Raw genomic sequence first — 9,398 nt, 5'->3', positions numbered from 1 at the left:
TGGCTAACACGTAAGCAAAGGACTCTGGATTGGGGTGTGTGGAGTTGAGTGAGGTTGGGATTTTCTGGTGTGGGGTGGCTGGGCGCAGGAGGATGTTTACAGAACTGGCTGCCTCTTTGTTTGTGTTTATCAGAGGAGACGCCTTCCCCCTTTCATTTGCCTGTTTTAGTCTTGGGGATGAGTCCTCTGAGCAAAGCAAAGAGATCTACCCCTAAAAACTGTTTCAATGTTATAACAGGCAGCGGCGGAATCTGGTGACATTTGAGGCACATTCAAGAGGGCTCAGGGACTCGCTGAATTTTGTTAATCTGTAAAGATCTTTTCTTTCCTCGCTATCGTATTTCTTTTTCACTCTCTTCCCAAACTTTCTTCAGCCTGCGGATTTGGGTCAACAGGTGGAAATGTGCCTCAGCAACTGGAATGTACCCTTTGCCCTTCACCTCTTTCCCCGGCCCAGGATAACAGGAAAAGGCGGTTCCCTTTCCCCAAAACTGGGAGAAAGGAACTGTTCCCCGCAGTGTTTTTCCCTGTAGAAAAGTCATTTTTGTTGCTTTTCCCGGGAGCTGGTGGAAGTCAGGATCCCAGCTTTCGCAGCCCTGTTAGCGCAGTAAGTGATATTAGTGCTGGGAGAAGAGGCTGGCAAAGGAACATGGAGTGCACTGAAATTCCTGCCCCAATTATCCAGGGGAGACTCTGCCTCCAGCTACAGGGCACGAGTCCGGACAGATTCTGTGGGGACAAGTCAAACTGACGTCAGGCCATTTCCTTACTACAGTGCCAGCTTTTCAGGTGGCAGATCAGCAGTGGGGTCTGGAAGGGCAGCCAAGGCTGCAGAGAATGTCAGGGGAGTTCCTGCACAGCTCTGGTGTGCGGTCTCATTGGTTCAGCACCAGCCCCCACTCCTAACTTCACCCCATTCTCTTTCATATGACATGGAAAACGTCCTCCTGATTTCAGCCGAGGGAGATTAACATGCCACAAACTAGCCAGCCCTTAAAACAGGCATTAATCTGTACTGTTCCTATTGTTTTACTTTATTTCTTACCTATTTTATCTCCTAATGGGGGTAGGCGTCAGAGGGTGGGGAGCCCGCTGTCCTGGAATAAGAGTGCTCTGTAACTGGACAGATGATATGTTCCTTTGTGCCATAAATTAAAACATGTAACACAAGCAGCAAGTGAACGTGAACTATAAGCAGGTAACTGTCAACCTGCGTTTGCAGGTGCACGTGCTGGATTCATACCTGCAGCCCTGCTTGGTGCAATATTACAGGCTGCCTCTGGGAAAGTTTGCAGCAGCTCCGGTTCCCAGTGTAAAGTTGGAGCAACAACAATAGCAGGAAACAACAGAAAAAACGAATAAGAGAGATGTTCCAAACTAATTGAGGAATGATCAGAAACCCAAATGTTCCTAAATGCACATGTGCTATCTCCTAGACCTGACTGGAGTGTCTCTACTTAATATCCTTTGAACTAACACCTGGGGGAAGGATGCAGCCTAAGCACTTCACACGTTCTGAGGATCAATAGACCAACTGCTCAGATATTATGGTGATGGGCAGGGATCTCAGAAATCCATTTGCCTCGGAAAAACGAGGAATTTGTGTTTTTACAGAGAATCTTTAGTTTTTACATTTGGTGGAAAAATAAACACAGAAATGAACCTATTAACTAAATGTTACTGAATGTTAGGGTGATCATATTTCCCCAAGTAAAAACAGGACATGGTCTGGGGTTGGCTCGAGCTGCTAGGGGCCAGGACTGACAGCTGGGCCGTGCCACCCAGTGTCTGACGTCGCTACCTGCTCCCTGCCAGACAAATGCCCAGTTTTGCCAAAAAAAAAAAAAAGTTGGGATGTCCAGGACAGGGCTTAAAAAGGGGACTGTCTCAGCCAAAACAGGACGTATGGTCACTCTAGTTCAACTATATCTATTGTGGCTGGGGAAACGAAAGTTCAGTGTTTCATTTCAATCGTGGAAAAATGGAGATTTTAATGGTTTTTTAATAGAGAATTTTGTGATTTTTTTAATCATGGAAAACGAGGCTCCCTTGTGATGGGTCCCAGAACAAAAGGCTGAGCTAGAGAGAGCCCGGCTTCCCGAGGGGAGGGGAGCAGTGGGCGCTTTCTTGTCGGAATGCCTCAAATATTCAGCAGGAACGAAAGCACGAGGGACATTGACTGAGCTAGCACTATAAATAGAAACGGTGTGAATCACAGGCACGCTGTAGTGAATAGACAGAGACTTCCTCCGACAGTTTTATGAAACATTGTTCCTGTGTCTAGTACAGTCAGGTTTGAACAATAGGGCACAGCAGGAACTTCTGCAATTGGTGTGTTGCTGCAAGGCTGGGTGTGTTGAGTCTCCTCTGTGGATGTGTCTGTGTTTGTTCCATGCTTCCGAGAGCATCTTATTACATCATTTATAGCACAGGTAACAGAAAGGTTATTTTTTTAAATAAAACCACCCTCTACATTTATTGAATTTGCTCTAGCATCCCACATGCACCTTTGCAAACTCCAGTATTACCCACCCGGGTCTGATTTGCATGTCACATTAGGCATCAGGAATATTTTATTTATCCCACCCAGCTTGTAACAGAGGATTTAAAGTGTTTGCAGCAAGTCGTTTATGTTCCAGAAAAGTGCATAGAGTGCTACAGAATGCACGGAGATAAGTCGGTATCTTAAATAAATAAAGGATCTTTGGAAGGGACAGCACTCAGTCCAGACACTGCTAGGTAGATTATTAATTAATTATTATTATTTTTTTGCAAAACCAAGGCATTTTTTGTGCAGTCAGAACAGAGCATTTTTGCTATTGAAGCCCATCTTTCTCCATTAAAATCACAGATTTTCAACTAGGGCAAATTTCTCGGTTTTCCAGTGGGCTGAATTTCACCATATTTACTGTGAAAAGCCATGCTGGCTGGTCAAAATGGGCAAACTAACTGTGGGTCAAATGTTCCAAGCGAAAATGGGTAGTTTTGCAGAATTCTCTCTCCATTTACTAGCTGGGCTGTAGACTGTATTAAAGACTCAACTCTGCTCTGATAAGAATCTCTGAGGATGTTCATGTTTGCATTGTTTTTGGCAAGAAGCACATCCAAATGATCTATATTTATTATATAAAATTGATTTTTTTTGGCATACACACTATTTTTCATGGATTTTGGCTTCTTGCCAACACAAACACAGTGATCTTGAGCAAAGCCATGCATTTGAAAGTCTTTATTTAGAGAATTTTCAGAGGAATCTGGGGTCATGAATTTATCTGTGCATTCACTCTTGCTGCATATAGCAGAAGGGTTGGAAAGCCACTTTTCCAGCATGGCTGCAAGGTGCCAGTTGGAATGATTGTGTCATGCTTTGTAGTTATTCTTTATATGGAGAATTTTGCAGAATTTGAAATTCAAATACAAAAGTCACAGAAAGGCAAAAAAGGTGAAGTCAAGTTCCTGTAAAAGCTGGCAGGGCCCAGCTGCAAATGCTCCTTGATGCCCACATACTGACTTACTGCTCTGCAAGAATTTCCTCTTCATTAGGACTGGCAAACAGCTGAGCCAGAGATCAGAGTTGGTTCAATCCAGCCCATCAGTGGAGATGAATTCTGACATTCTGGGTGATAGCTCAGCAGGCGTGAACTGGTGGCTCATGTGACACTATCCCAGGTGCTCATGGGAGGGAGTCCCTTCTCCAAACCCTTTTCCTTCCTTGCTGCTCTTCTCCAGGTGGGAAGACGCTGACCCCTCTGCTGCTTGCGTGGGGCAGAGTGGGAAGGGCTGAGCAGTGTCTGGGGTGCAGGGAAACCTGCTGTATTTGGTCCCAGCCCCCTGTGCAGAGCGCAGACCAGTGCTGAGGCTGGCAGCGTTCATGCGGTGAGTAGGAAATATCTGAGCTGGGCCTGATCTGCCCGGGCGGCGTTTGAATCTGACCTTCCCCCAAGTTCTTGGAGGCTGGTTGGAGCTGAGGGTTTGGCCTTATCTTGGTCAGGGCTGGCCTGGTGTGTGTTGAACATTCACCCCCCCTAGACCCCCCTGCCCATGCTGCCAGGCCGGGCTGGTATATATGTATTCTAATCAGTCATGGAGTAAGCCTCCTTTCTCTGTGTCCTCTGTGTTTGCAGGGAACACCTATCCCAGCCTTCTTGCCTATTGCTATGCTAAGGTGTGAATCCAGCCCACCAATGACTGCAACAGGCAACACTTCCTCTTGCTAGTTCCACTTCCCTAATGGGGCTCTGGAAACTGGGCGTGCCGGGCACAGGGCAAGTCAGTACAGCACAAGCTATTTAAAAAGCCCCTGTCTCACAGTGCTAGGAGCCTGTACATTATCCCCCCATCCAGCTCTCAAATCCATGCACAAATAGCCACTAAACTCCCCAGCCTCCATACAGAGATTGTATAAGAAATACGCAAAAGTCTCAGAAAATACACTTGCCCAGGAACGGCGCCCGCAGCCACTCGAAGCTGCAGGTGACCGTGCCTACGGACGGTCAATGTGAACAAACAGCAGATTACCCTGACGGGCTGCAGGTTGCCCACCACTGGGTTAGATGGTGTCCTGCAAGGGCCAGTCCTGCACCAATGGGGAGATGAGCCACATGGCATAAGAAAGCTTTTACTGTAGATTCCTGGGAATTACGGAGGGGAAGGCTACCCGGCAGCTCTAGGATTCAGTACAACGGGAATCAGTTCTCACTAGAACAAGGTGACTCATTCGTCCACCTGATTTTTCTTTAACTAGTTCGTCACTTGGAGTCCTTCACTGAATAATTCCTGAGCATATTGCTTGGCTCTGGCGGGATGTCAGGGGTCTGAGCCCCCGGCCCCTTCCCTCCCCCCACCTCCCCCACACACTCTGCACCTTGTGAAAGTATGGAGGCAGGCATCCATTCCCCTGCAGGACTCCCGAGCACATGGCCCCTTTCTGCTGGCTCTGTGTTTGGCAGCAGCAACCCAGAGGAGCAGTCTGACCCAGCAGACAGGTCAATCGCATACAAAAAGAAATGATGTCAAGGCTGTGACAGCCCAGAAATGCCGGAGGATAATGGCACTAGAACAGGCAGGGGAGCTTCACCCAGAGTCTGTCTATGTTTGCGGCAAGGAATGCAGCACAGGTCTCATGCGTGTCGGTGTGTGTCCTTAATGCCTAACTCCAAAGTGAGGCACAATAAAAAAGCCCGGAGGCTATGTGCCTCGTGTGACCCTTTTCCACTGTGCCAACAGCATGGGCGAGTGTGTGCCGCTGGGCTTCTGCTCTGTCTCTCTCACAGGCTCAGTGTTACTGAAGCTTTGCAATTTAATCGCCAACACACAGATCATAGAATCATAGAATATCAGGGTTGGAAGAGACCTCAGGAGGCATCTAGTCCAACCCCCTGCTCAAAGCAGGATCAACCCCAACTAAATCATCCCAGCCAGGGTTTTGTCAAGCCGGGGCTTAAAAACCTCTAAGGATGGAGATTCCACCACCTCCCTAGGTAACCCATTCCAGTGCTTCACCACCCTCCTAGTGAAATAGTTTTTCTTAATATCCAACCTAGACCTCCCCCACTGCAACTTGAGACCATTACTCCTTGTTCTGTCATCTGGTACCACTGAGAACAGTCTAGACCCATCCTCTTTGGAACCTCCCTTTAGGTAGTTGAAGGCTACTATCAAATCGCCCCTCATTCTTCTCTTCTGCAGACTAAATAACCCCAGTTCCCTCAGCCTCTTCTCATAAATCATATGCCCCAGCCCCCTAATAATTTTCGTTGCCCTCCGCTGGACTCTCTCCAATTTGTCCACATCCCTTCTGTACTGGGGGGACCAAAACTGGATGCAATACCCCAGATTTGGCCTCACCAGTGTCGAATAGAGAGGAATAATCGCTTCCCTCGATCTGCTGGCAATGCTCCTACTAATGCAGCCCAAAATGCCGTTAGCCTTCTTGGTAACAAGAGCACACTGCTGACTCATATCCAGCTTCTCATCCACTGTAACCCCTAGGTCCTTTTCTGCAGAACTGCTGCCTAAGCATTCGGTCCCTAGTCTGTAGCAGTACATGGGATTCTTCCGTCCTAAATGCAGGACTCTGCACGTGTCCTCATCGAACCTCATCAGATTTTTTTTGGCCCAATCCTCCAATTTGTCTAGGTCACTCTGGACCCTATCCCTACCCTCCAGCATATCTACCTCTCCCACCAACTTAGTGTCATCTGCAAACTTGCTGAGGGTGCAATCCATCCCATCATCCAGATCATTGATAAAGATGTTGAACAAAACCGGCCCCAGGACAGACTCCTGGGGCACTCCGCTTGATACCGGCTGCCAACTTGACATTGAGCTGTTGATCACTACCCTCTGAGCCCGATGATCTAGCCAGCTTTCTATCCATCTTATAGTCCAGTCATCCAATCCATACTTCTTTAACTTGCTGGCAAGAATACTGTGGGAAGGTACATCACGTCCACTGCTTTCCCCATATCCACAGAGCCAGTTATCTCCTCATAGAAGGCAATCAGGTTGGTCAGGCATGACTTATCCTTGGTGAATCCATGTTGACTGTTTCTGATCACCTTCCTCTCCTCCAAGTGCTTCAAAATAAATTCCTTGAGGACCTGCTCCATAATTTTTCCAGGGACAGATGAGAAAAATACCAGCACTAGCATCCAACAGACACAAAATGAGAAGTGTAATGGCAATTATATCATCGTTAATGAAAAATAACTAACTGAAAAGGCCACATGGAGAAACGCCCCTCTGCATTCAACTCACAGGCTGTGGAGTCACAAGTGGCCCGGACCAGAAGAGACTTCAGGCTATGAGAAATGTGTGATGACAATGACGCAACTGTCATACACCTGTCACGTGCACAGCCCACGATGTTCCTGGGCAGGCGCTGGATGTTCCCTTGTTCTAAATGATGATATCGTTAGGAGGTTTTCATGAAAAATTTCCAAAAATTAAAAATAATTTTCATTCCACAGCTTTTGAAAAGGACCTTTTTTTGTTAGTTTAAATGTGTTTGTGAAAACTTTGGTTTTAGAAAAGTAGACATAGTTTAACAAAAAAGTTCTTTGCTTGAAATAGTCAGTAGGTGCCGATATTGTTAATTTCTCTGAATCCTCTGCCTGAGGACAATATAGTTATAAAAATATATTAGGAACAAACACCATCACGACAATGGCAATGGTCCATTACTAGATGCAAATGGTAGAATTAGATATAAGACCAAAAAAGCAGCAGTGTTCAATAAATATTTCTATTCTATATTTAGAGGAAAAACAGATGATACAGATTCATCAGATGGTAATAACACTCTCTCCATTCCACTGGTGTTTCTGGAGGATGTTAAACAGAAACTATAAAGTTAGACATTTTTAAAGCATCAGGTTCACATAACTTGAGTTCACGAGTTTTAAAAGAGCTGGCTGAGGTGCTCATTGAACCATTAGTGCTGATTTTCAGTAAGTCTTGAAACACTGTGGAAGTTCCAGAAGACTGGGAAAAAGCTAATACTGTGCCAATTTTCAAAGAGAGTAAACAGGATTATCTACATAATTATAGGCCTGTCATCGATCCCACGCAAGATAATGGAGTGACTATTACCGGACTTGATTGATAAAGAATTAAAGGAGGGTAAAGTAATTAATGCAAATCAACATGGGTTTATGGAAAATAGATCCTGCAAAACTAACTTGATACCTTTATCAACCAAACTTGTAATCTCATCAAAAAAAGATAACAGTTTTGCCATAATATACTTAGCCTTCTGTAAAGGCTTGGTGCTTCACAATATTTTGAGTAAAAAAATAGAATGATATAAAATTAACATGCCACACATAAAATGGATTTAAAATCGGCTAACTGATAGGTCTCAAAATGTAATTGTAAACAGGGAATCATCATCAAGCGGGTCTGTTTCCAGCGAGATCCTGCAGAGATTGGTTCTTGTCCCTACACTATTTAACATTTTTATCAGTGACCTGGAAGAAAACATAGAACTATCACTGATATAGCTTGCAGATCAAACAAAACTGGGGGAGTGGTAAATAATGAAGGAGACATGTCTCTGATTCAGAGCTATCTGGATCGCTCTGGGAACTGGGTGCAAGCAAACAATGTGTTTTAATGTGGCTAACTGTAAAGGAACACATCTAGGAACAAAGAATATAGGCCATACAGGTCTGTCACATCTTACGCGCATTTAACATGCGCAACTTCAGCTTTACGCGGTCGGCAAAAACAAAAAACAAAAAAACAACAAAAAAGAGAAAAATAACAATTTAAATACTGTACCTGTAGTGTGGGCGATTCCGCCCGCCATTACACTCAATGGAATTTTGACTATACGTGGTTTTCGCTTTACGCGCTGACCGGGGAACGTAACCCCAGCGTGAGATGAGACAGACCTGTACTCACAGGTTTGGGGACTCTGCCGTGGGAAGCAGGGACTCTACAGAAGATTTGGGGGTTGTGGTAGCTAACCACTTGAATATGAGCTCCCTGTGTGTGCTGTAGCCAAAAGAGATAATGCAATCCTGGAATGCATAAACAGGGGAAGCTTGTCACAAGGGGTGACTTGATCACAGTCTGTAAGTACCTACCCAGGGAACAGATATTTAATTCTGGGCTCTTCAATCTAGCAGACAAAGGTCAAACATGATCCAATGGCTGGAAGTTCAAGCTAGAAATTCAGACTGACAATTTTAAAATCAAGATTTGTCTAAACGCTCTGCTCTAGGCATTATTTGGGGGCAGGTCTCTGGCCTGTGCCGTGCAGGAGGTCAGACCAGCTGATCGCAATGGTCCCAGCTGGCCTTGGAATCTATGAACCCTCAAGTGTAAAGGGTATTTCTGGCTTAGAATTAACAAACACCCCACAAACATTACAGTTCTTTGTTTCTTTTTTCTCTTGAAGTTGCATTTTCCAGGGTGACTTTTTCACTGCCAGCCCCTGCTGGAGCCTCGTGCGGGGGGCAGGGACTGTCGTTGCCTGTGGGGCTCACACACAGAAGGAAGGTTAGTGTCCAGTCTTGGGGGGTAGCGAGAAGGTGGTGTGCACCCATATTTATGCAGGGACAGAGCCAGTGCCTAGAGTGGGGGTCCCTCCCGGAGTGGTCCAGTGTCCTGTATCCCTTCTCAGCCAGCCTACGCTCCTCTCACCACCTCTCTCCAGGATCAAGTGCTGTTGTTCCAAGGTATTGAAAGGCGCCAATCACCTCCTTGGAAACACCCTAAGGACTCCCGCTGCTGAGATGGGCCTGGAGTGTAATGGGACACCGTCAGCTTTGTGCTATCATCTGGCCCGTGACCTGCCGAGCCACTGGTGAGTTTGCACAAGGTCACAGAATGAGTTTGTTCTGACACGTCTCATCCAGTGACACGTGGCCAGAAGCCACTTTCTAACTGCA

Source organism: Chrysemys picta, chromosome 15 (assembly GCF_011386835.1).
Source record: "Chrysemys picta bellii isolate R12L10 chromosome 15, ASM1138683v2, whole genome shotgun sequence".
In the NCBI taxonomy this organism is placed as follows: Eukaryota; Metazoa; Chordata; order Testudines; family Emydidae; genus Chrysemys; species Chrysemys picta.
Note: the sequence above shows the minus strand (reverse complement) of the source record.